General features: G+C 39.3%; 1 non-coding gene across 1 annotated transcript; it reads right to left on the bottom strand.

Moving 5' to 3' along the window:
- Nucleotides 1–5,901: 5,901 nt before the first annotated feature.
- LOC150105162 (U2 spliceosomal RNA) lies at nucleotides 5,902–6,085 on the bottom strand. The gene has a single exon (XR_016548617.1). It is a non-coding gene; the product is annotated as a U2 spliceosomal RNA (small nuclear RNA).
- Between the last annotated feature and the right edge of the window lie 21,260 nt (nucleotides 6,086–27,345).

Here is a 27,345-nt window from a genome sequence, read left to right as displayed (position 1 = left end):
CTAAAAAAAGAAACCTAAAAATAGGACTAAAAGGAAAAAAAATACTCAAACACAAAGGACAAGTGAGTTACAAATTTAGAACTAAAAGGAAGGTGGAAGATCCTGTCCCGAGTGATGCAGCCCACAAGGAGCTGCACCGCCTCGCTGTAAGCCTTCGCCGCTCTGGTTCTCAGGTCTCCCCCCTTCCTGTGTGAACTAAAGACTGGTGAAACTATACAAGGGAATCTATGAGGCGGTTATTCTGTCTGCCGTTTGTTGTGAACTATCAGGATTTCTTCGGCTAGCTTATTTCCATCGGTTGAAATTATCACGGAAAGAGCTCTGAAAAGACCTATCTCTGCCTGTTCTTCAATGTCGAGAACTGCCATGACTTGTTCGGGAGTCATTTCACTTATATCTTCTATAAAAAGTTCACCCCATTTTGCGCTCACTGCCTTTGGGTCCTTTTTTGCCGGTAAGGAGGAGTAGAGGTTCCCCTATTTTTTTATTGCTTCTTTGAATTTTTCCAAAATATCAGGGGTCTTCTTTAAGAAGAAACTTAAGGTTTTTCCTGATTTCGCATGGGGGAGGGGTCTTGGTAGGTAATCTCTTTTTCTACCAGTGTACTGTTATCTGATTTGGTCTTTTTTGCTACCCCTTCCAGTGGGCTTATCGGCCGTTTAGAAACGTTGCTGCTTGTCTCCATTGCTTCATTTTCATTCTCTTCTGTATTTTTGGCGGTGTCATTGTCTTGTTGGTTTCTTTGGAGTCGACTTGATTTTTGACTGTTTCTTCTGTCTCTTTGCAGATCTTTTCTGCAGGCAGACTTAGCAGCCTTTTTTTTTCTATCTGATGACATTTTGTCGCTGTTGATTCGAGCGCGGCTTCCAGGGTCGGAAAATCTTCCTGTTCTGTATCCTTTGCCTTTTCTGATGATGATTGTGTGGTGTGACTAGCATGATAGTACCTCCCGTCTTTTCTGCGTAGGTTCTCGACAGGCAGGTGTCAACTTTGTGGTCCTTGGACCCACATTTTAGGCAAGCCATTTGACATTTGTCCAGTGCATGGCCTGTTGTAAGGCAGTTTTTGCATCTAAATTTTGGGCAGTTCGCCCCTAGGTGGTCAAAGGATCCGCATCGGAAGCATTGCTTAGTTACACCAGAGTAATTGACCATTACCCTGGCTAATCCTATAACAACAAAATTTGGGACTTCTGCCTTCATTTCGATCACTACCGTGACTTCACCAGACTTCCAATCTGGAATATCTGGATCATTTACTACTTTGACATCTTTTACAACTCCCCATTTCGAGAATATTGTCTTAATAATGTCAGTCCCTTCCACTAGGTATTCTAGGGGGAACCTATCCATTTTTAAGGTTTTCTGAATACTCCCTACTACAAATGGCAACACTCTCTTTCCTTGGCAATTTAATCCTCGCAGTAGTATCTCTCTTCTGGCAGAGTCTTTAACTACCACTTGGTATCGTCCTGCTCCACAAGGGGTAAAGCCGAAAATCTTGTCAGCACTAACAGCATCGATCAGAGCTTTCGCTAACGTCCTTTTCGCGATGCTGGGCTCCACTACTATACCCAGAGTCCTGGTACGTGGCAGAGCAGACTCGAGTGGAGGAGTGATTCGATTAGAGCATTGATTAGAGGATTGACGATTGAGTGATTGCTGGAGTGACGAGAGAGGATTAAGTGATTAAGTAGTGTTCTGAAAGGATAGTGAACAAGTGAAGGCAGAGAACGCAAAGAATCATACTGGTAACCTGATCGGAAGAACAACGGACCTCCCTGACCAAAGATTAAAGTGGAATGAAAAAACCTACCAAGGTAAGGTTTAGTCATTTTAGTTTGAGCGATATAGAAATTTCCATCAATATCACAGCAGAAAAACTATACACGTGCCATAATGGAAAGCATTAAAGACTTACTACAGCACCTAAACAGAGATCACGCTCTAGACCTATTTAAATTAATCCTCAAAAAATTCGAAACGGAATGGCCAGGTTTCCTAAACTTGTACATACACACAGATGAACCAGAAGACATCGAAGACGAAGAGATCATAGAAACAAACAACACGATCCCCTTCCCACCTGAGAACTTAAAACAGACAAACGTCACAGATGAACACACAATCAAAAGACGCAGAACTACGGACGACTACATGGAAGACGCTGCACCCTTACAAACAGTTCCGGAAAAGAAGGAAAAGATCCCCCCGGTAATCCTCCGGGAAAAAGAAAAATGGACCGGAGTAGCACAAAACCTAAGAGAACCCAATATTGACTACGCCTGGGCCAGAAACACAGACGAAGGGGTAAAAATACAACCAACAACAGTAACAAACTACAGAGGAATAACAAAAATGATGGACAACAACAAACTACAATATCACACCTTCGCACTAAGCAGCGAAAAAAATCTTAAAGTTGTACTCAGAGGAGTCACAGAAGGCATCACCTCTGAGGAGATCGCGGCAGACCTCACCCAACAGGGCCTAACACCTATCAAGGTCAGCAGGATGACCAGATCAGACAAGCGACCAATGCCATTAGTCTTAGTGGAAGTCCTCAACACGCAGAAACAAATCTATGAAATAACCGCCGTCTGCGATCTCAGAATAACTCCAGAACCACTAAGAAAGAGAGCATCAGCAGGGTAATGCTATCACTGCCAAAAGTTTGACCATGCCCAAAAACTCTGCAAAGCTGAGTATAGAAGCCTCAAATGTGGCGAAAAACACCCCAACTATTACCTGTTCCAAACCAAGAACCACACCAGCCAGATGTGCCAACTGCAGTGGACCCCATCCTGCCAACTATAAAGGATGTTGCCCCAAAAAACTGTGGGGCAACAAGACCCCCGCAATCACCTGCTCCCATTGCCACCCAAAGATCACAGATTGAGACTGATCAAAATATGAATAAAAGAAAACTAAATCAAACAAGTCAGGAAAGACCACAATCTCCCACCAAAACCTATGCAGAAGCAGCCCGCCCCAAGAATGCAGCACATACCACTCAGAAAAGCCCCAACATAACAGCAATTCTGACTGCCTCATTAGCCACTATCTGCAAGAATTTAGCCAAACAAACCTATCGCCATCCTCAACGAAGAGATTCCTTCAAGGAACCCACTCCATACTAGCAGCCTTCAATGAGCAAAACTAAAATACAACCAAACTCACTCCTGATCTCCTGATAACTGCCAGGAATGCCAATGGCCTCACCAACAAGTCACCAGAGCTACAAGAGTTCGCACTCAGAAGAAACCCCGACATTATACTGATTAGCGAGACCCATCTTAGATCTGCTAACAACTCCAAAATAAAGGGGTACACCATGTACCGAACATGGTGTACCCCGACTAGGTACCAGAGGAGGAGGCACAGCTATCTACATCAAGCCATACCTCAACCACAATACTGTACCCAACCAACCAACCACCAACCTGGAGATTACAGGAGTAGAAGTACACACCAAAAATGCAGGAAGCATCAAAATATATGCAGCTTACAACCCACCAAGCAAACACCTATTAATATCAGATCTGGATTCCATCTTAGGCTCCATAGACCCCATTCTTATGGCAGGAGATCTGAATGCGAAGCACACTGGCTGGTACAGCTCCACAGTTAATACAAGTGGTCACACTCTACACAACTACACAGCAGCCAACTCAGCCACAGTTGTGGGAACTGTGAAGCCTAACCATCACAGCCCAATTGGCAGATCAGACGTGCTAGACATCATTGTTTTAAAAAATATCAAATATCAGTACCAGCTGGAAACAGTAAATGAATTGACATCAGATCATAATCCCCTAGTACTCAAACTAGGTACAGTAGATCAATTCTCCCCCTACACTCATTCTTAGCATGGGACAAATTATCCCAAGTCCTACCAGAGCACATCGGCCCAGTGCCTATCATACACAAAAAGGAGGAGTTAGACATTGCAGTAAAAAGCCTAACAGACCGAATCAAGAAAGCAATTGCATCAATCACCAGAACTACACACATCCATTCAACCAGCAGAATCCCAGAGGAGATTACAAACTTAATCAGGACAAAAATAAAGCCAGGAAAAGGTACCATGATACTAGGGCCCCACAAGACAAAACTATCCTAAACAACCTAAACAGAAAAGTAAGAGATGCACTACAAACTCATAGAAACCAGGAATGGGAAAAGAAGTTAACATCCCTAAACCCAGCTGATCATACTTTATGGAAATTTTTGAAGATCCTCCGTAGAAAAAATCAACCATTACCCCCCATGTAGACCATGCACGGAATAACACACATGGATATAGATAAAGCTGAGGCACTGGCTGACAGTCTCGAGGAGGAGTGCAGGCCTGCATATAAAAACCTGAATATTAGTCATAAATATAATATTCATATGCGGGTCAGTCATACTTTAAGGCAAACAGAGAACTGCCCAGACCACATCACTCCTACCACCCCAACAGAAATATATAACATCATCAAGCACTTAGAAAAGCACTTCAAAAAAAAGACGCTGGACCAGATGGAATCACCAATAAAATCATAAAACTTCTTCCCACAGAGGACATAATCCATATAGTCAACATAACAAATGCAATAATCAGACTGCAACATTTTCCCATAGCCTGGAAAATTGCTGATATAACACCTATAAAAAAGCCTGGAAATAACCCACTACTTCCCCAAAGTTACAGGCCCATCAGTCTACTATCCAGCCGTGACAAAATCGCAGAGAGAGAGTTATCCTTTCCAGACTACAAGATGCAACAGAGAAACTTAAAATCATCCCTAAAGAGCAATTTGGTTTCCGAAAGGAGCACAGTACCACTCATCAAATACATCGCCTGGTAGAACACATCACAGTCGGCTTTAATTGGAACCAGCACACTGCAGCCGTATTCTTGGATCTAACAAAGGCATTCGACAAAGTATGGCACCAGGACCTATTCTACAAGCTTATAAAAGCCAATATACCCATAAACATCATAAGACTGATTAAATCCTACCTCTCAGACAGATGCATCATCCAGAAGAAAAATTATGACAGGTGTACCCCCAAGGCTCTCTTCTGCACCCCCCCCCCTACTCTTCTCAATCTATGTAGCTGATATACCACAAAACCCAAGAACAACTATCACTGCTTTATATGCCGATGATACGGCAATATTGTCCAGATCTCTCAGTCCCAAGCTGGCAACCAAAAGACTACAGGATACCATCTCCTCTCTTGCAAAGTGGTTCTCAGATTGGAGGATTCAGGTCAACCCACAGAAAAGCTCAGCTATGCTTTTCACCAGAAGAAAGTACTCATCAGTGAGGACATTCAACTCTATGGGAAAAAGACTGCGTGGCAAACAGAAACCACGTATCTGAGAGTTAGACTGGACAAAAGACTTAGATTCAACAGTCACATTAAACTCATCTGCAGCAAGACATCCAGACCCATAGCACAGCTATACACCATGATCAACCGCAAAAATAAACTTCACGCACAAAATAAACTATTAATATACAAGATGGTATTACGCACTGTAATCATGTATGCCTCCCCACGTGGAGTCACACCTCACAGTCTAATATCCTAAAACTCCAGAGGATACAAAATAAATGCCTACGGATGATCTTGGATGCGCCGTGGTACGTCAGAAGCACACAGATCCATCGGGAGACTAAAATCCCATACATAGCTCCCCCTACTACACTGCCCACAAAGGGAGAGCATAAAGCTCAAAACTACCCCATTCATCTGTACACCAACCCAGACAAAGTGGAATATAAAAGCATATTTTGCTTCGCCCATCCAGTCAGTAACGTTGAACGTGGCAGAGCAGAGGACATGATCGGGGGGGGGGGGGCTACAAAGGCTTTTTCCCTCAAACGTGTTTGCTTTTGCCCCTGTTTGGGGTTAAATTATCTGAGGGCAATCGGTTCGATATCATGAGCCCGATAGAGCTCGTACTTGATATCAACCGCAACGAACAGATACTACACTTCTTTTTAGCCCGAGAACGGACTGAGGAGCTTTCTTTCACGGTGGTGCACAGATACTACACTTTGATCTTAGCCAAAAGGCCGAGAAGCGGTGTCGATGGAATATTATGGGAGTTCATATCATTCATCACCGGCCTGTGGAGTCTAAAAGTTGTGCTGAGAGGGTCATCAGATTGTGAGAGAGGAAGAGAAAAAGGTAGAGAGGATAGTAGTAGGTATTAAAGAGACCTCAATCAACTTGCTTGGCCACATTTAACCTATTAACATTATTAACAGCTCTGGGCCAAGCAGATCTCCGACATTTTCTCCTTCCATCCGTTCTTTCAGCTTTCTGCGGTCAGCGATCTCTGTAGATGTCTGACCGACGAAAGAAGCGAAAAACAAATGAAAGAGAACACACAAAAAAGTAATTATATATATTTTGTGAGTTCAACGTATCTCATCATTGGCCTGTGGAGTAAGATAGGCTGAGATTCAGCAGATAGTAGGAGAGGAAATAAAGATAGAGTAGGTAAAAGAGGCCTCAGCTGACCTGTTTAGATGTTGATTCTCCAGAGGTGCTTCTAAAACGGTCGTCGATTTTTCACTTTCAAAAAAGGAAAAATCCTGAAAAGGAAAAAAAAGGAGAGACTAAGCAAATTTAACAAGTGTAAATAAATCTAAAGACTATGTGGAAGACAACTCTATAGAGGAATGAGTTTGCCGAGCAAACCAAGAACAGTATAACCAGGAAAAGAAGGGAGATGACCTGGCCCGGAAAACCCCGCCCTGAAAAGGGCTTGGGACCACCTCGATGTGGGCCTTCGCAGTCCGGGTTTGTTCAGGTCAACCCCTACCTGGGGACAGAAAAACTTTCAACTGCGAAAGGACTAGACATACCTGTGGGTTAAACGCTGATCAGGAAGGAAGATAGAGATAGTGTCAACACCTACAACCTGAAGGTGTTATAGGTGTAGACACAACCTGATTCCCCCCTGTATGATCTGGCAGACGGTTGGTGAGTCGCACCATCTCCTCAGGAACCGCTCTTCTCCCCGTAAGTACCTTTCCTGCTCCAGGAAGCGGCGGAGGTAAGCTGAGAGACAGTTCTTAACACGGAGATAGATGCGATCCCCCTCGTTAAGAAGGTGTTTTTTCCTGATTTTCCAAATGTGGTATTTAATCACATTTATTAGGAAAATCAGGTGTTTCTTGTTTTTGGTTATTGGGGGAGGAAACTGTAGTAAGACTACTTCGGCGAATGTGAGCACCGGGATCGCAAGCAACTCAGCCAGTCTGTGCCAAACACGCTGTGCTGGCGGGCAGTGAAAGAAGAGATGCCCTACGGTTTCTATCGCGCCGCAGACGTCGCAGAAGGGGTTGCACGGTCGCGGGTTCTAGGCTGATTTTACCAGTTTCACCGGGAGTCTGCCGTAGGCGATTCTCCAGGCTAAGTCCCTGTGAAATGGTTGTCCCCAGCTGTTTTTTATGTTGGTGAACACCACCTCTTCGTTTGTGCCCAGATCGGGCTTTTCCCAGTCAAAGTGGTCAAAAATTTTCCAGTACAGCTTGTTTGGGCTGAACTGAAACACTCGAACTCCATCCGTTGCCAATTTTTTGAAACGTTTGCATATTGTGTAGTACCACTCAGACACCGTCTCCGCACATGGTCCGGCGTGGCCAGTGATCCCGAAGTAGGGTAGGAAAAATCCTAAGAAGTATTTAATCAGATTACCGGAAGGGTGATTTGATGCCAGTGCTTTCCGCATGGTCTGAGCAGTGTTGGTTAGGTGGCAGTATTTGAGGATTGGAAGGGCGAACCCCCCTTGTGTGGGGGGAAGATGGAGAAATGCCCTGCGCACCTCGTGTTTCCTGTTGTTCCAAAAAAAATTAGTGATATGTTTATGAATGGCGTTGTCTGGTGTGTCTGTGATGTTAATGGTGTGCAGTAACATCGGTTTTAGGACTGTTTTGATAACTGTTGTTCTACCTTCGAATGATAGGTAGTTGGAGTTAAAGGGTTTGAGTTTTTCATCACATATTTTCTGTAATAATTTGTGAGTTCAACAAATCTTCATCATCGGCCTGTAGAGTAAGATAGGCTGAGAGTCAGCAGATAGTAGGAGAGGAAATAAAGATAGAGTGCATAGTGGTAGGGTAGGTTAAAGAGGCCTCAGTTGACCTGTTTTAGCTGTTTGCCCCCCAGGGGCGTTTCTAAAACGGTCGTTGATTTTTCACTTTAAAAAAAGGAAAAATCCTAAAAAGGAAACATGTAACAAAACAAAAACAAAAAAAGTACACAGAAAAGCAAAAATTGAAAGTTAAACTTAGAGGTGGAGGAAGGATCTGGCCCGAGTGATGCAGCTCACAAGGAACTGCACCGCCTCGCTGTAAGCCTTCGCCGCTCTGGTTCTCAGGTCCTCCCCCACCTGTGATAGCTGAAACCGGTGAAGCTGTGTACAGAAACCCCACAAGGTGGTTACTGTGTCTTTCTTTTGTTGTGGGCAGTTATTATTCTTTTGGCCACCTCACTTCCCTTGGCCATGTCTAGTTTGCAGAGAGCAATGAAGAACGCCGAAGCTGCCTCATCGTCTAAATCCTGGGCTACCTCTACTTGCTCAGGGGTGATTTTACTGATGTCACCAACGAAAATGTCACCCCATTTTGCACTGATGATGTCAGATCCATTTTCTCCTATGAGGATGAGTTCAGGTTGTCCTATTTTTTTTATCGCTTTTTTGAATTTTTCCGCCATCCCTGGGATACCTCTGATGAGATGGCTGAGAGTCTCCCCTGCTTTCGCGTGAGGGAATTCTGGGTGAGCGGTCTCAGATACTTTTGCTGTTTTGGGCGTTACCAACTCTTCTTCCTGTGGGCTTAATGGCCGTTTGGAGGTGTTGGTGTTCACCTCCATCTTTCCTTCTTCCCTACCTATATCATCTGTATTAGTATCTATATTGGTATTGATGGTTTCAATAGCGAGTGTTTCTTCTTGTTGGATTTTACTGCTTGTGGAAGTTTTTTTCCCCTTTCGGTTTTTCTTAGACGTGGAGGTATGGATTTCTGTTATATCAGGAGCAGCCTCGAAAGGAGGAGAAGCTTCCTGTGCTGTGTCATTTTCATTGCTTGGTGGAGTTGCTGGCGTGATTGCACCACCCATCCTCTCAGCAAGGGTTCTGGATGGGCATGTGTCCACTTTGTGGTTAATTTCGCCACATTTGAGGCAAGCTGACTCACAGTTTTCTTGGTTGTGGCCTGCTTTGAGGCAGTTTTTACATTTCACTCTAGGACAGTCAGCCCCAAGGTGAGTGAAAACACCACATCTAAAACATTGTTTTTTTACACCAGGGTAATTTATCATTACTCTGGCGGTTCCAATAATAATGAAGTTGGGAACGGGCGTTTTCATCTCGAGGGAGATGTGGACTTCACCCGACTTCCATTTGGGGTTTTCTGCGTCATTTAGGACTTCCACCTTGTGTATTACGCCCCATTTTCCGAATATTTCGTGGATAATCTTTACATCCGTTTCAATATATTCTAAAGGGAATCTGGGGATTCTAAGTAGTTTGGTAATGCTCCCTACCAAAAATGGAACTATTGTTTTTCCATTACACTCGAATCCTGCAAGTAGTTTGTTTCTTGTTTGCTCACTCCTTACTACTAATTGGAAGCGGCCACCACCAAAGGGAGTAAACCCAAAAATCTGCTCAGCGCCGACGCTTTCGATGAGGGCTTTGGCCAAACATCGAGGTCGTAGATCAGCTTCCACTTCGATTCCAAGGGTCCGCATACGAGGAAAAGCCATGCTGGTGAGGGGGGGGGGGCCCTAAGCTATTCCCACCACCGAGTGTGTTGTTCTTGCCCCAGTCTGGGGTTTATTCTGTATGTGCTGCTGTAGTTTATTATCAATCAAGTGCCTCTATGAGACGCTTTGCCGATAATAACTGAGCTAACATTATATACTATATACTATATATATATATATATATATATATACTATATACTATATATATATATATATATATATACTATATACTATACTATATATACTATATACTATACTATACTATACTATACTATACTATATACTATACTATATACTATACTACAATTTGCGCTTAGCTAAACAATTTGCTAATCACTTATGGGGAAAGTTCACAAAAATGAACTACACACTACACATCTAAGCCAAAAGGCCGAGAAGCAATGATACGCAATGCACATTTACTATACTATACTATATACTATACTACAATTTGCGCTTAGCTAAACAATTTGCTAATCACTTATGGGGAAAGTTCACAAAAATGAACTACACACTACACATCTAAGCCAAAAGGCCGAGAAGCAATGATACGCAATGCACATTCATCACAATGTGTATCATTCCGCACATATTTTCAGTAAAGATAGAAAGAATGGGAGTTCATATCTTCTCATCATCGGCCAAAATGGATTAAATTCTATCCAATGTCAAAAAACAAAATCTAGATTATGATTTTGATATAGGTTTAATATCTTCAAAATGTAATGGTGTACTAAGTTGAAAGACTTGTATAAAACAGCTGCAAGAGTTAGCTTAAATTAAATATGACTGGAATAAAAATACTTACACTAAACAGTAAATATTATAAAGAGATCAAAATCAATCTTCATGCTATAATAGAAGTTAAGAATTTTCATAAGTAAGTATAAATCATATATAGACACTGAAGTTGGAACTGAGCGGGGTATAAAGCAAAGATTGGCAAAAGCTAATACTGCTTTCAGAAGTATTAAGGTCGTTTATGGATCAGATACGTGGAACAATGACTTATGGGAGAAAAAAAAATCTACAATGAAATCTACGATGAAAAAAGAAAAAAGAAAAAGTGGATGGGAATGGATTGGACATAATGAGAACGCACAGCAGAGAGATTCTTAGAGTGACTTTAACATGGATTCCGGAAGGAAAAGGGGAAGGCCTGAAATAATTAGCAGAGAATGACAGAAAAGGAAAGAAGAATGGCTGACTGGAAGAGCTGGAGAGAAGCCGAACTGAATGGCTCAGGACAGAGGGTTCTGGAAGAAATAGATCGCGGCTTATGTCACGAGGCACAAAAGGATAAGAAAGTAAGTAGTATTTAAAAAATCAAAATCGATATATGTTTATATAATAGCAAAAATTATTCCGGGAAAAAAATACAATTTATTCAGATGCAAGCTCCAGGAATAATTTCAAAAATTAAACATATATGTTTAAATTTTTTATATACAAAATAATAAAAAAGTGCTTTATTCTGTACTTTGTATAAATAACTACCAGAGTGAAGGAACGCTGTGAAATGTTCATAAGTCACGTTCGCACCAACTGAGACTAATGTAAATAGAGTAGCAATCCAAGACACATAGCCTAGCAACCAAACGTAGAAGCCCCATCAAACATCAAAGTTAACAAATATAAATAAATTAAAACATTCATTTTGTTAATCGAATCTTTTTGCAAGGGTTGACTAATCGAACTTCTTGCTTCACAATGCCTTAATTACTCTTCCAATCACCCTTTAAATAAATATCATTCCCATACTCGAAGACTGCAGAAGTTTTTTTATGGAGGTTAGATCTCGCACCACAAATGAACAAGCGAGAAAAGAGAATAGTATGAGGAAAGAGGGAACCTGTTGATGTATCTTGAATAGTTGAAGATTGTAGTTAGTTTTCGAGAAAGATAGAACGAGGGAAGTAGATGGAATGAAAGAACATTTGGCTGGATAAGTGCTCGTGTTGTTACTCTTGAAATACAGTCGAGATAGGATGGTGGCCAGTTCAGTGGAATATACTCATGGAGAGAGAGAGAGAGAGAGAGAGAGAGAACATCTTTGAAAGAATGAATATGTGAAAAAGGGATCATCGATTAATCAGACTGATGTCTTCTAGATAACCTCAAACATTCTTAAAGAGAGATATACGTTGTGTGACAACTAATCTAAGATTGAGCGAATTTGGGATTTATACAGTGTTAGCAGTGGGACAAGGAAAAAGTACGCAAAGTTTTTGGAGGGAGAATCAATGACCAGTCAGCCCAAGAAAAGAAATCTGACCATAATTGCCATTATACAAGAAATATACATTTCTTGTATAATGTCAATTATACAAGAAATGCCATTTCTTGTATAATTTCATTATACAAGAAATGGCATTCCTGTATAATGCCATTAGGAAATGGCATTATACAGGAATATAATGTATAATGCCATTAGGAAATGGCATTATACAAGAATGCCATTAGGAAAGTCACAAAATGGTGTCTTTCCTAATGGTATTCTTGTATAACGACACTGGTAGTACTTAATTATTTTCTCAGATATTTCTCTCAGATAAATTACATACATTATATGAAGACAGTTATGCATAACAAATACTTTCTCGTACATAAAGTTTTTTTTAAACAATAATAATAACAATAACTGTTCACAACATATATTATTATAATATTCATAATGATGATTATTACAGATGTTTCTTTGCAATTTTTACACTCTATATATACAATATCAGTGGATATAATCACTTTATATTGCATACTTTTGGTACAGTTATTACATACATTACATACATTTGATTACATGTGATACATTATTACATTTGTTTACATATGATACATAACTTACATTTGTTTACATTTGATACATACATTACATACTTTGGTTTACATGCGATACATCTTGGATGAGAACTAATTTCTCTGCTTTCATCCTCGAAGCTTATATGTAAGCTTATCTGAGGATGACACCAGTTAGTTAATATTTATTGTTTTTTTTTGCTGTGTTGGGATTTTTATAATAATAATAATAAAAATAAATATTTCAAATCATTTCTGAGAAATGGCTCATTTTTAATACCGTACATTCTTATCCAGTGTCTGAATTTCATCAATAAAAATGTCCATTTGAAACTAGAATTCAACCATGGGATGATCATCCGAAAATATCAATTATAATGCAAGTTTGTATTCTGGATTTCATTTAATTTTAACCAGCTACAGTGAAATTGTTCTGTAATAATTGTGAAACGTTTTGTTCCTATAGCTGGTCTCGTTAATTAAAAAAAAAAAAAAAAAAAAAAAAACACTACTGAATAAATTTTTGAAACCATTCCAAATATTGAATGTCAAGAAAATCTAACCACCAATAGCTCAGATTGACCGGAATAGGAACTAAAAAGATTCTAATAACTATCCCTCTCAAATATAACAAAAACCTATTGAAAAATCCATATCCACTTCTCCAACACTGTGGGTGTTCACTCAGATATAAACTGTTTAGTACCATTTGCAGGCATCGAAACCACACCTGTTATTTTTACAAAACCACACCTGTTATTTTTACAAAACCACAACTGTTGTCCTCAACCATTACTGTCCACCTTAATTTTCCAAACTACACTGCATAATTCTTTCCGCAAGGTAGAATGCATTTGCGGAATCTGACATAATTTGCAAGAGGATGACAAATTTCGAATCCCCTCTTTATGATCTCCTCTCTCTCAAAATTTCCTTGCTTGATTTATTTGCTGTCTTTATCGCTTTCCAAATCTGATAACTGTTGTAATCATTCCATTATTTGCTTTGAAGCTTGATTATCTAGATTCCAAATACATAAGAGTGAGGTTTTTCTAGGGTATATCAACATTCCCAACTGGCTTCCTGTCGTCAATTCTACTGACAAGCCGGAAGAGATGTTTGCTCTCCTCTCCACAAATTGTCCATCTGCCCACGAGAATTACCCTATAATCCTCTTTACTCTTCCTATAATCTCTACTGAACCAGTTCTTATACTAAATATGGTATCGATGGCAATTATCTTTTTGGCAATTCTGATCCTAACTTAGTTCAAGTCTACAACCTGCTCCAACCAAATACTTGAAATAATTCCTATGGGAATGAAAGTCTTTTTAAGGATTCAACCAAAATTCAAGATCACTGTCTAAACCTTGGTTTCCAAACTAGTGCGCCGAGGCAGTCAAGATCAGTCTACAATGCAATACGCAGTAGCTGGAAAAAAAAAGCGAGCAAATTCAAAACAGACTTTTTAAAATCCAAGTGCGGAAAACGTGCCTCGTGTTCAAAATGACAAGCAAACCTCCTAATCCCACAATGCGATTGGGCACAACTTCTGACCCTCTTCTCTTTCATCCGAAACATCAAACAATGTTTGGACGATACGATCCAAACATTGTTGTGTTTGGATGATGCAATCCGAACACAACGATGACCACCACCTGTCTTCATTATTATCCTTCAACTCCTGCATTGATAATGATGAAGGTCTCATTTTATCAAGAACTGCTCACTGCATTCCACCTCCAGTATTTCGTCAGAAAGTCATCGTTAAGGACTAGTGGCTTGGACACCAATAAGTTATTTGGATTTCCTATCTAACAACTGACTCAAAACCAGTGCTTCCAAATTAACAACCATTCAATACTGCCTTTGCAATTCTTCATACTCATTCAGCATCTACCCTTCAGAATTGAAACAAGTTTATAATTAGCCATTTTCAAAGAAAGTAGATAAAAATCAGCCATCAAACTAACATCGAATTGCTTTCACCTCAGTTCTATCGAAAACAATAGAGAAATGCATCAATCAGGTATGACAAGAAGTTGTACTAACCAAATTACTATTTTACAAACTCCTACCCACCATTTGAAACGAGATTGCAAATCCAGTTGGTAGTTTATTTTCTTCTGATTTCCCCAAAGAGCGAAAGTTCATACTGGAGTATGAACTTTCGCTTTTTCTCCTATTCATAAACGACCTTCTTTCACTGATGAATCCTTAGTTTCGCATGTTAGTTCTGTTCTTTCCTCTTTTTCATTTAATAAGCTGTTCGGGACTCATATATTCCATGCTAAGACCTTCCACAAGTAAGGTCTTCAGAATTCTTCTCCTTGTCATATTTCAGTGGGATGACGACACGTTTATTAACTTCAATATTATAAAAATCCAGCCAAAAGGCTGCGGGTTCGAATCCCGCCGTGGGCATGGATGTTTGTGAAAATGGTGGTAGTCGGCAGTAGATGGCGTTGGCGTAGATGAAGGTGGTTGGGTTGGTGAAGTGATGCAGACGGAGAGTTGAAGAGGAGGTGCCCTGCCTCGATAAGTCTTTGGACTCCCTGGAGGTGCTATGTAATAATAATAATAATAATAGAATTCTGTCTCCCCCCCCCAAGGAAGTTCATGCAGCTATCACACAGATAATATTTAGATAATACTCAGAGTTTCACTCAAGATCAGATCTCTCTCTCTCTCTTTCTCTGTGACTACTTCTACTCTGTCTTGGTATAAGCATACAGCAAATCCATAGCCACCCGTAAACTAGGTATTCCTTTCTGATCGAGGCATTATTTTCTACCAGGATAGCCCCTTACACTGTATAAATTCTTAAATCTCCTCTACCTTAAAACTGGATTTGCATCCCCCATATGTTCTCACATATGGGGAATGGTGCATCACAAACTTTTCTAGAATGCTTCATACTATCCTGAAGAGGGCTATCTCGTCAATTAGTGCCTTCTCGCTCACAGAACGACTCTAGACTTTCTCACAGATGTTCTGTTTCTGCTTTATATCTCTTCTACGGGTTGCTACCATTCTCCACGTTCCCTTAAGACTCTGTGAACACACGAGCTACTGCTGGTCCATTCACAATCCATCTACAAGCATACTGAACGCAATTCTTGTCCTCCACTTTCGTTCCTTCTTCCTGTATGCTTTTTGAGCAATATTACTTACATTTTCTCAAAAGATTATGATCCAGTTCTTCAAAAAACATTAATTGGTTACTTCTTTCTTCTTGATCACTAGACTACACAAGACGCTATAGGTTTGAAACTTCTTGTTTGTTGATATAAAAAAGTGAGAAAAAAGTGTTTATTGTGCGAATAGCACCTATTAATTTCGTTCTGCTAATTTTGTCGATCTATCCGCATGAAACAGACGGAGAGAAGAAAAAATTATAAACAAACTTTTTAATTTAAGATGTAAAGGGAAAAAATTATTGAACAATTTTCATTTTTGTTAAAATCGAACAATAACACGGTATCAACATTTGATACGAGAACCAAAATACATGTTTCAGTGTATCAGCACGCAATGGAATTATTTTTAGACGTCACTGATTTTATTCACTACTTTGGGATATTTGCATGTTAATACAGGATGTCCCAAAATTCACGGAAGATTTAAATTTAGCGCCATTTGTGCGGTAAAGTGTTGCCAACGAGAAAAAAAAGACAGCGTGACAGCTGACAGTTCAGGGTTATTAAAAATGACCACACAGAGCGAAGAGAGTTCGTTGAATGGATTATGGAACAACAACAACAACTGAATGCTTATTTTTCGAACAAAATCATCTTCAGCGATGAGGCTCATTTTCATCTTGATGGCTTCGTTAATCGAAAAAATTATCGCATTTGGGGTTCAGAAAATCCACGAGTGATTGTTGAGAAATAAACGCATCCACAACGTCTCACTGTTTGGTGTGGATTTTGGGCTGGGGGCATCACCGGTCCATTCTTCTTCGAAAATGCGGCTGGTAAATGGCAATAACAGTTAATGGTGCTCGCTATCGCGACATGATAATCCAGTTTTTTGTGCCTAAATTGCAAGATATGGATGTGGACGACATGTGGTTTCAACAAGACGGCGCCACATGCCATACAGCCCGAGAAACAATTCAATTACTGCATGAGTCATTTCCTGGTCGTGTAATTTCCCGTTTTGGTGATCAGAATTGGCCGCCCAGATCATGTGACTTAACGCCGTTGGACTTTTTTCTTTGGGTTTTTTGAAGTCTAAGGTTTATGCCAACAAGCCCACGACCACCCACGCCTTGAAGGAGGAAATTGAGCGCTGTATCAACGAAATTCAGCCACATTTATGCAAAACGGTCATGGAAATTTTCGACAAACGAGTGCGTATGTGCTAGCAAAACCGTGGAGGCCATTTACCCGATATGCTATTCCATGCATAACCCTATACTGTATACTTTATGAATCAATAAGAAATTACAATTTTTAATTAAAAACCTGTGTTTTCTATCAAAATTACTTCTTGCGTGAATTTTGGGACACCCTGTATATTTTCCCTTTTGTTTATAAAAGTAATATAATCTGTCGAACACGTTTGTAATGTTACTGTAATGTCCATTTTGTAATTTGTTTTAAATCTACTTTTATTCTTTTGAATTTTGAATTTTATTTTGAAGAGTCATTGTCGATACCGACCGACTCCTCAGGGCAAACAAACACTGCAAAAAAATTCGTTACATACAGCATAAAAATCAAGTTTTATATAAGCACTATTTTAATCAATGCTCTAAGATTATATTTGCTTCTTTTTTATTTGAAAATCATGATTTTTATGGAACTTCTCTAAAAAATCAAAATATATAAAATCATTGTATTTTAATAATAATTTGCATATTTTAACTGGTGTTTTCACTTGAAAAAAAAATACTATTGGATCATCTGAAATGCAGAATTTACAAATATATGCTCTGGTAATGATAAAAGAGAAGATAGAAGAGAAAAGAAAATCCAACAGTATGTGAGGGTATGAATCATTTTTAACTTGAAAGCAACAATCTTCAACCAATAATTAGAGCCTTAACTTAATAATTGATTTGTAGGATGAATTCGAGAGATCTATGGGACTTTCCAAATAAGCAGTCAATCAGCTAACGCCTTTTATTCCCTTATATAGAGTAGGCGAGGCCTTTATACCCTATATAGCATTTGGAGACTGAGTGGGCAGTTCAATCTTCACCGGTAGCCAGTCAGAGATAGCTGCCTTGCATTTAACAGTGTTATAGTCTATAACTAACTGCCGTGGTGGGCAGAATAGCTAGCATATCCTCTCAACCCCCCCCCCCCCAGAGGGCTGTGGGTTTGAATCCCCCTGTGGACATGGAGGATTGTGTTTGTCTTTAGGTGGGAGATGAATTTCATTAAGTGAGACCACCAAGATACTTATTGGAGGCCTGAAGTGGCTCGAAAAAGTTCCATGTTTGGCTGCTAGATAAGGGTTTCTGTATTATGCAAAAAATAAATATGTATATATAAAATCAATAAAAATAGAAAAAAATCCTTAGCCTGCCCACGGTACGAATGTACTAGGTTTACAAATAAACCTTTCGTGGGTAGGAGCCACGTAAAAATAAATATAAATAAAACACTTCTTAGTGCAGTGTTGGAGAGTTAACAATAACATACAAATCACATATTTAAAAATATGTCAAGATTTTAACTTTTTTTTTTTTTTTTGTAATAGATAATAGATTTCTACTTCCAGATCTCAAATTGAATGCGTAAGTGTTTAAGGACGACATACATCATTTTTTATTAATATTAATAAAAAAAACATTTATTAAAAAAACACCAATAGCACGCACATCACACTTCGAAATTACAAAACATCAGTCATGTTCCTTCATCAGTGAATATTATAAAAAATATATAAATAAAAATAATTACTGTAGGAATATCATTTTATATTGTTTAGAAAATTGTATAGAAAAACAAAGAGAAAATATTAATTTACAAGAGATTATTTCTTTGTTCATTTTTTTATAGAGAGATAACTTATTTAGCTGATAAAATAAAAATTTTCTTGTACGTTCTTATAACGTATCGGTGGACTGGGTATACAGATTTATACAATAAATCAAATATTACAATAACATATGAATAAGTACTACGACGCATGCGTTGGCATAAACGAGTAAGCTCACGTATGCCCAAGTTCTTCCACCACGAACGTTATGTTGTTGAGTTACGAGTCCACTCAATTCAATTCATTATGTCCTACTGTATGTTACCGGTAACTGTGATAACTTTCAGCATATTTATCTTCTCCTAGAGCAATTTTATGATCCAACTGCAACCCAAAATAAATTTTAGGACGCAATTTGAAGTCGAGAAATGGAAACGGAAGCGGCAGTTGAAGTCCTTTGCCTAAAAGACGAAGAATACCAAATGGATTAAGAGGCAACGCTCCATGCTTACCATCAATTTGAATTGTGATCCCTTTTCCCTCATTGGTCAGACCAATCCCAACACCGCTTTTGTGTTCTTCCGGCTCTTCGTAATAATCTGTGGCAGCATGGACATTGTCTTCCTGGTCATCATAATCATCTGGTGAGTGACTCGAAGGACGCAGCGAAGATTCTTCGCCTTCGTAGTCACTACTCTGAACTGTCACCAGAGGCTTTTGTTTCTTTTTTAGTTGAAATGGGCGGTCTCTTATTGAGGGTCCACTTTTGGAACCAAGGGAAAACAAGCTGTATTGATTCCTGTCATCCTTCTCGCCGCCGGTCCCAAACTCAAAAGTGATAAGAGGTTGCCTTTGGCTCTGCTGCTTTTGATATCTTTCACCAGATGGCGGTCTTCTTCTCCTTCTGTTTGAATTTTTTGGCGGTGGTGGTCGGGGTAGTGGCGGATGATTAGCAGGATTTGTTGAAGCGTAGGAAACTACAGAGGACTGAGGATATTTATCTCGTTTCGACGACTGCTCAGGATAAATATCTTCATCAAAACTCGAGGAAAGGAAACCTTTCAAGTGTGGATCCATCCCTGAGAATGCCGTCATCATGGACGGCCTTTGGGATTGCGCTGGCCTTCTGTCGCTAGATGATGGATAAGATTTTAGATTTCCTGTATTTGAAGAATCTACGGTGGCAATAGGAGAGGAGACTGCAGGCGATGGGGGTGGATGCTTCAATCCAGTTTTACTATATCCATAATTTGTCCTAGGTCGGGGATCTTCAGAGCGTTTGGTGTCCCTTAATAGTCCAGAACGCACCACATCACTATTAGTTCTTGGAGCAAGGTAATTTGGACCAGTTTCCTTGATTCCAACTTCGCTCTCATATTTCAGAATATTATTGACCACGTTCGTTTCTTCTTTCGTCTTAGGAAAGGGAAGACGCGACAAAAACACTACAACGTCGCCAGAACCATCGATGCCTGAACTGCCTAATTGTTGCGAAATAGCATCTGTTGCCAGTGGCTGTAGACTGTAGCGATTTCCTGTTGAATCCACCAACACTTTTTCTCCGTTATGAACTTCCACCTCTAGTGGAAGAAAGCTGGAAAGTCCAGAAAGGTCAAAAGCAGTGTTGTCCGGTAAGTACACCTTATTAACCTCTTCAACGACTGGAGCATCATTTACTTCTCTGTGTTCAGCTGGCAATGCAACTGAATCCAAGGCACTGCTCCTTACCTGAAAATAATAAATACATAAAAACGAATAAATAAAATAAAATAAATTTAATTTAATTTAATTTAATTTAATTAATTAAATTAATAAAAATAAAAAGATTTTATTTTATATATTTAATTTTTTTTTCAATAAAAACTATAGTGAAAGATTAAAACTGAGTCTACTTTCGGAAAAACTGTACTTAATAAATATATCTGAGATAATTCCACGATATATCTTGATATAAATTTATTTTACATTAAAAATGAAATTATGCATGTATATATTTAAAGAGCATTTCGCTTTCAATAAACAAAATTAATAATAAAAAAAATTAACTGTGTAACAATAGCTAATGTTTAATAGGTATCGAAGTGAATTTTAATTATGTTACAATAATATTTTTCCTGAAGTAAACAACTTAAAATTTAGTTATTCGAATAATATGAGTTACTAAAATAAATGAATTAATAAAATAAATTATCTAACACCTTTCATTTCCCAAAGGGAGTAACCAGGAGTTCCTTTAACTCTAACAAACTTTTTGAAGACAAGCCAACAGCCAATCTCTACCCTCTTCAGACTTCACTAAAAGTGAGCTTCATGTATCAATGAATCAAGATTTTTCAGGAAAGAGAGTGAAAGTGTGGCAGACAACTGCTGCCATCTCGTGGTGCTATACATAACAACCCATATTAATTTGTCGACATTAATAATTACAAATTATATGTTTCGATATGAAATTGAAGGCTAATAAATATTAATTATTTTTTGTATCAGATATGCAATGTTTGCGTACAGAAACTTAAATATTTCAATGGTAATGCGAGAGCTTACGAAACTACACGCTTTCTCATTAGTTACCTTTATTATTGCACTACTTAAAAGGCACAAACTCTGCTCATAAAATACTTATATTTGATTTTTATTAATCAGTTTAAAGCACTCAATCACCAAGACAACTCGTGAAAACTGAATTAAATTTTTGAATTAAAAATTTACCTCCAACTGAAACACACTGTCTCTTTTCCAAAAAAAAAAAAAAAAAACACGAAATTTTGTGCATATTGTTTACTTATACCAGTAACTCTTGTAATGCGTCCATAACTATAAAGCAGTTGAATATTTTTGACAAAAGGAAGAGAGAATGTTTGGAAGTATTAGCGAACCATTTACCTAGTTGCAAGCAGTTCCTACTGTTACTATGAATACGTGTAGTTTACGTCACTTGCTTCTTGAACCAATAAACAAACATTACGGATTAAACAGTTATTTGCCATGCTGATCACTGTTATCATATTTGTCGCTTTAATTATCAATCAAATATCACTTCAAACATCATTTTACATTTTTTCATAGAATGAACAATGCACTATCATTCCTCCACTTTTTTTCGAAACTGTAAAAACAAGCCCATCTGCTGGTCAACACTCATTTACAGTCTAGTTCCAAACTTACGGAACCAATTTCTCTCTCCAATTCTATCTTTCTCTATTTTAGTCAATGTTCGTCCCTTTATTTATATACAAACTTAAAACAAATAAATAATACAATAAAATTACTTAAAATTAATTAATTTAACCTTTAAACTTCTTAGAAACTAACATATATACAAATACACCTATTATTTTTAAAAACCATGGTAGTTATTAGAACAATTTTTCGTGTAACTTTGAGATTAATATTATGTCAGATAATCACTTAGAAAAACTGTCGTTTACTGAAAACCAAAAGAAACTACCAGTAAATTTAAAGATAAATTCCCAAAAGATTGAATTCCTAAGTTGATTTCGTGAATAATTTAATAAATTAATTGCTGAGAAAAACCACTCTCATTAAAGTTAAATCAGTTGAGAAAATCCTGGGATGCATTCTTCGCATAAAGAAATATGAATTGGAGAAAGCATAACATAAAATAGGATTATAAAGATATAGTAAAATTATGATATGATCAAAGATATATTAAGTAATAATATCGGTAATTTTAACAAAATAATGACATTAGTTGGCCGTGCAAATAAAATATCATTTAAACGGTTGTAAACATGCTGTATTGGATATGGAATATTACATACGTAAGTTCAAATCCTACTAGTATTACAAACAGGAATTTATTGTTTTTGTCAGGTCAACAAGTCGTTTTGGAAATGCCCGAAGGCTGTTTTGCAAACGTACAGTTGAATGATCGACGAACTTGAGTATTAAGTAGGAGGGGCCTCTGTCCTTCCACTCAGAAATATATGAATGCGGCTCATACAGTGCATCCAAATTGTGTTTCAATTCTATTACCATTTGATCCTATAACTATAGCTTATACGAACAAATACCAGCTATCCTGCACTTTCATTGAAATTTATCAATAACAAGATTTCATATTTGAAGACATTAGTTATGATTAATTAGCTATAAAAAATTTAATGTTCTTTCTTTTAAAAATAGCTAAAAGATTTTCTATCGTATAAATTCTATGAAAATTTTCATTACTTCCTCCTTGGTGATTTAGAGTAAGGAAAAGTGGTAATTAAAAGCATTATTATTATTATTATGCTGTCATTTTCAATTAGCAGACATAATCTTCGCTGTTCAGCTGTAAATCAAAACGATAGCCCTCTTTATATAATATTATGGAAAGACCTGGTTCTCTCCCGACTAGGGAGTGAGAAAGGGCGTTACAGTTAAGCTAAGTTAACCAGTCTCAGATGGAGGTGAAAGGCATTCTTTAAAGGACATTTGGATTGTTAAAACCACTCAAATGATTAAAACCGGATACACAGTTCACTAAATTTGGAGACGTGGCGTATAATTCATGGTACATAAGATATAGGTGTTATATTATCAATGAAATTAAACGTCCTATCATAGCGTCAATGTAAAAGAAAGGTCTGATTGAAGTAAAGCCAACTAGAAGATTACTCGCATCGTCCTGTGAAATGTGGTGATGAACTTACTAAGTATGCTCAATACACCATAATTAATTAAGTAGGCAACCAGCATAGCATCTTTTCCACTTGAGGGTACAGCAATAAAGAGAGTTCTGCACGTCGGCCACTAGATAGTACAAGAGATCGAACCAAATGATAACTGGTCAGGAAGTTTCCAGACCAGCTTTCTTATAATCCTACTGCTGCTTGCTCTACAGATCCTGGATGGAGAGAATCCGTGTATAGACAAGCATGAGAGAGACATTGTCGAGAGAGAGAGAGAGAGAGACTTGGACCAGAGTCTGTGTGCTCTCTCTCTCTCTCTCTCTCTCTCTCTCTCTCTCTCTCTCTCTCTCTCTCTCTCTCTCTCTCTCTGTGTGTGTAAGTTGCCTTCCGTCTGTGCTGTGTGTTCCTGCTTTGTTAATTCCCAACATTGTCAATCATTAAACCTACCATAATAGTGCAGCTGAGGTTAAAAATCAGTTACATAAACCATCAAAAAATCACATAAATATTATCTCATAAAACTAGAAACCTAAACACTGATATATTGACCTTACCAACATTTGGGGCTTCATTACAAATTAACGACATGCACCACCACTTACAAGGATTCAATGCCGAGTTATTATTATTCCTTATAGAACCTTAACTGGCATCCTCTCTAACTACACTTCATCTCAACTATCCTAATTGTATGATGCTTTCTGTAAGAAGGGAAGAACACGTGCTTTTAATATTCCATGCCAAATGCTACAATTAAATCTCCTCTGGTTCAAAATTTTCGTCCCTCACTTCGTTGCTTTCGTTTGCAGCCCTTTCAGTTATCTAATTAAGATGCTATGCTGAACTCTTTAAGTATGTCTGAAAATTGACCGTCATTTGAAAATAGTATTCAACATCTCAAGGGGTCACTTTAGTGAGTACTCGCATGGCAAACCCGAGGTACCAGATGCTGGACCATGCCTTACTTCATGTAATATACATCTGTTATATTATTCTGTAGACTGGTCCCTCCTCTTCTTTCTTTGCTTCTTTCTCCTCTCCTTGCTCCTTCCCCCTGATGCTATCAGAGTATTCGAGGGCTAGGGGTGAATCTTTCCTATCTTGCTAAGTCATTTCGTCTTATGCAGCCACCGAAGGAGGCAAGCTAGCCTCAATAGGTGCCGGTCCCAAGCCCGGATATATGGCGAGGGTTGATGTCAGGAATGGCATCCGGTCGTAAAACTTCACTGCTAGCTCTAGCTATGATATGAGTCAAAGAGAAAATAATATAAGGGCTAGGGCGTACCCCTTAAGCGACGCGCAGTCACATCGTCCTACTGCTGCGAGAAGTGGACGAGTGCTACCGCATCGAGGGCGGGTGCGGTTAAAGAAGCGAGCCCAGCAGGTAGAGAGGATGTTGCGAGTGGGAACACTGAATGTTGGAAGCATGACTGGAAGGGGAAGAAAGGTGGCAGACATGATGAGGAAGAGGAAGTTGGACATTTTATGTGTGCACGAGACAAAGTGGAAGGGGGGAAAGGCAAAGAAACTGGGCCATGGATATAAATTGTTCTACTCTGGAGCGAATAACGAGGGAAGAAATGGTGTAGGAATTGTGGTGTGTGGCAGAATGAAGGGCGAAGTACTGGAAGTGGGTAGAAGGAACGACAGGATCATGCGAATGAAATTGGGTCTTGGAGAAAAGCGGGTGGTCGTATTATGTGTATATGCGTCGCAAGTTGGCTGTACAGCAGAGGAGAAAGATGAGTTCTGGAACGTGTTAGATGAAGAAATAAAAGAACTGGAAGGAAACAAGATGGTGATTGTCGGAAGAGACTTGAACGGACACATAGGGAGACAGAATAGAGACTGTGAAAGGGTGCATGGTGGCCACGGAGTGGAAATGATGAACCAGGAAGAAGAGAGGGTTGTGTACTTTGCAGTAGCGTTTGATATGGCAATTGTGAATTCGTTTTTCTACAAGAGGAAAGACCATTTGATAACATTTAGGAGTGGTAACAACAGTTCACAAATTGACTACATTTTGACCAGAAGAAAACATCTTAAGGTTGTGACAAATTGTAAAGTAATTCCAACAGACCAAGTGGCACAGCAACACCGACTGCTGTGTGCAGACTTTAAAATAAGATCGAAAAAAAGAACCTCTGGATGCCATGTGATGAAGACAATTAAGTGGTTTCGCTTAAAAGAGGAGAGTGTGAGGAATCGTTTTAGAGAGAGGGTGTTAGAGAGGATTTCGGATGGACTGGAATGTGTACAAGATTGGTGGAAACATAATTCAAAAGTAATCCTGAGCTGTGCAATCGAGGTGCTTGGTGAGACATCTGGAAAGATTAGAGAGCAGAAGGAGGGTTGGTGGTGGAATAAGAATGTACAAGTGGCAGTGACAGCTATGAGGAAGGCAAAGCAGAAGTGGGATGAGTCAAGAGTGGAAGAGGACAAAGAGGAGTACAGAGAGAGAAAGCAAGAAGCCAAGAGAATTGTGGCACAGACGAAGGACATGTCATATCAAGATCTGTAATTGATCATAGAAACAAAGGAAGGACAGAGAAAAATTTACCAACTAGTGAAATATAGAAATAAAGCAGCAAAGGATATCTTACATGTGAGGTAGATCAAAGACGCTGAAGGAAGAGTATTATGGAGGGATGTGGACATAAGAAACAGATGGAGAATATACTTTGAGGGACTTTTGAATGAGGAAAATGCAAGGACTCACAGAGAAGATGAGCAGCCTGCTGAGGGGATGGTGCAGAACATCAGTAGAGTGGAAGTGACGGAGGCCATGAAGAGAATGAGGAATGGAAAATCGGTGAGCCCCGACAGGATTCCAATGAAGGCATGGAAGGCACTGGAGAAGAGGAAATTGACCTGCTGTGGGACCTGTTCATGTAAGTTTGTCAACAAGAAATTATACCCGAGGAATGGAGGGAGAGTACTCTTGTCCCCATCTACAAGGTTAAAGGGGATGCACAAGACTGTAAAAATTACAGAGGAATAAAGTTGATGTCCCACACAATGAAAATCCTAGAAAGGGTTCTTAATGGAAGATTGAGGAAGGAGGTGGAGATTGCAAAGGAACAATTTGGCTTCATGCCTGGTAGATCAACAACAGATGCTATTTTTGGGTTACGGCAGATGATGGAAAAGTTTCGAGAGGAATAACGCGAGCTACATCTGGCATTTATTGATCTGGAGAAAGCATACGATAGAGTGCCAAGGCAAGAAGTCTGGAGGTGTCTGAGGGAGAAGAAAGTTCCGGAGAAATATGTCAGGTTGGTGCGGGAGATGTACAGAAATGTGAAGACAAGTGTTCGGACCTGTCAGGGACAGACAGAAAGTTTTCAAGTAACAGTTGGCTTGCATCAACGGTCAGCATTAAGACCGTTTCTGTTTAATATTGTGAATGGAGGTGGTGACGGAGGAGGTGAGAGAAGACGCACTTTGGACAATGTTGTATGCAGATGACATCTTGCTGTGTGCAGATTCATGAGAAGAAGCGGGGACTAAAGAAAGATGGAGAAAAGTACTGGAAGAGAGAGGTATGAGACTCAGCAGAAGTAAGACGGAGTACATGTGTTGCGCAGTGGGCGACGGCCAGGAGACAGACCTGGAGCTGGAAGGAAATGTCATCAGGAAGGTGAGGGACATTAGATACTTAGGTTCAATAGTGGGAGAAGATGGAGAAGCTGAGAAGAAAGTGGGATGCAGGATACAAGCGGATTAGAGGAACTGGAGGGAGATGGTTGGAGTGTTATGCGATAAGAGGGTGCTGATCAATCCGAAAGGCAAAATCTATAGGACAGTAGTGAGGCTAGCTATGACGTATGCTATGGAAACTGTGGCCCTGAGGGAAAATAACATCAGCAGGATGGAAGTAGGAGAGATGAGAATGAGGAATGACCAGAAAGGATCGTCTGAGAAATGACTATGTGAAGGGAACAGTGAAAGTTACGAACTTAGGAACGAAGATACAGGAGGCAAGGTTGAGATGGTTTGGTCATGTGATGAGGATGGACGGCGAATATGTGGGAAGAAGGGTCATGCAGATGGATGTGTAAGGAAGGAGGAAGCGTGGGCGGCCAAAGAAGAGATGGAGGGAGCTGGTAGAAGAGGACTTGAGGATGAAGAACTTGGATGTGGTGACAGCCCAAGATAGGAGGAGGTGGAGGAGACTCATCATCAACAGTGACCCCACTTAA

Source organism: Typopeltis vanoorti, chromosome 7 (genome assembly GCF_054136105.1).
Source record: "Typopeltis vanoorti isolate ZY-2024b chromosome 7, IOZ_Tvanoo_1.0, whole genome shotgun sequence".
NCBI lineage: Eukaryota > Metazoa > Arthropoda > Arachnida > Uropygi > Thelyphonidae > Typopeltis > Typopeltis vanoorti.
The sequence above is the reverse complement of the archived record's forward strand: the minus strand, read 5'-3'. Positions and strand labels throughout refer to the sequence as shown.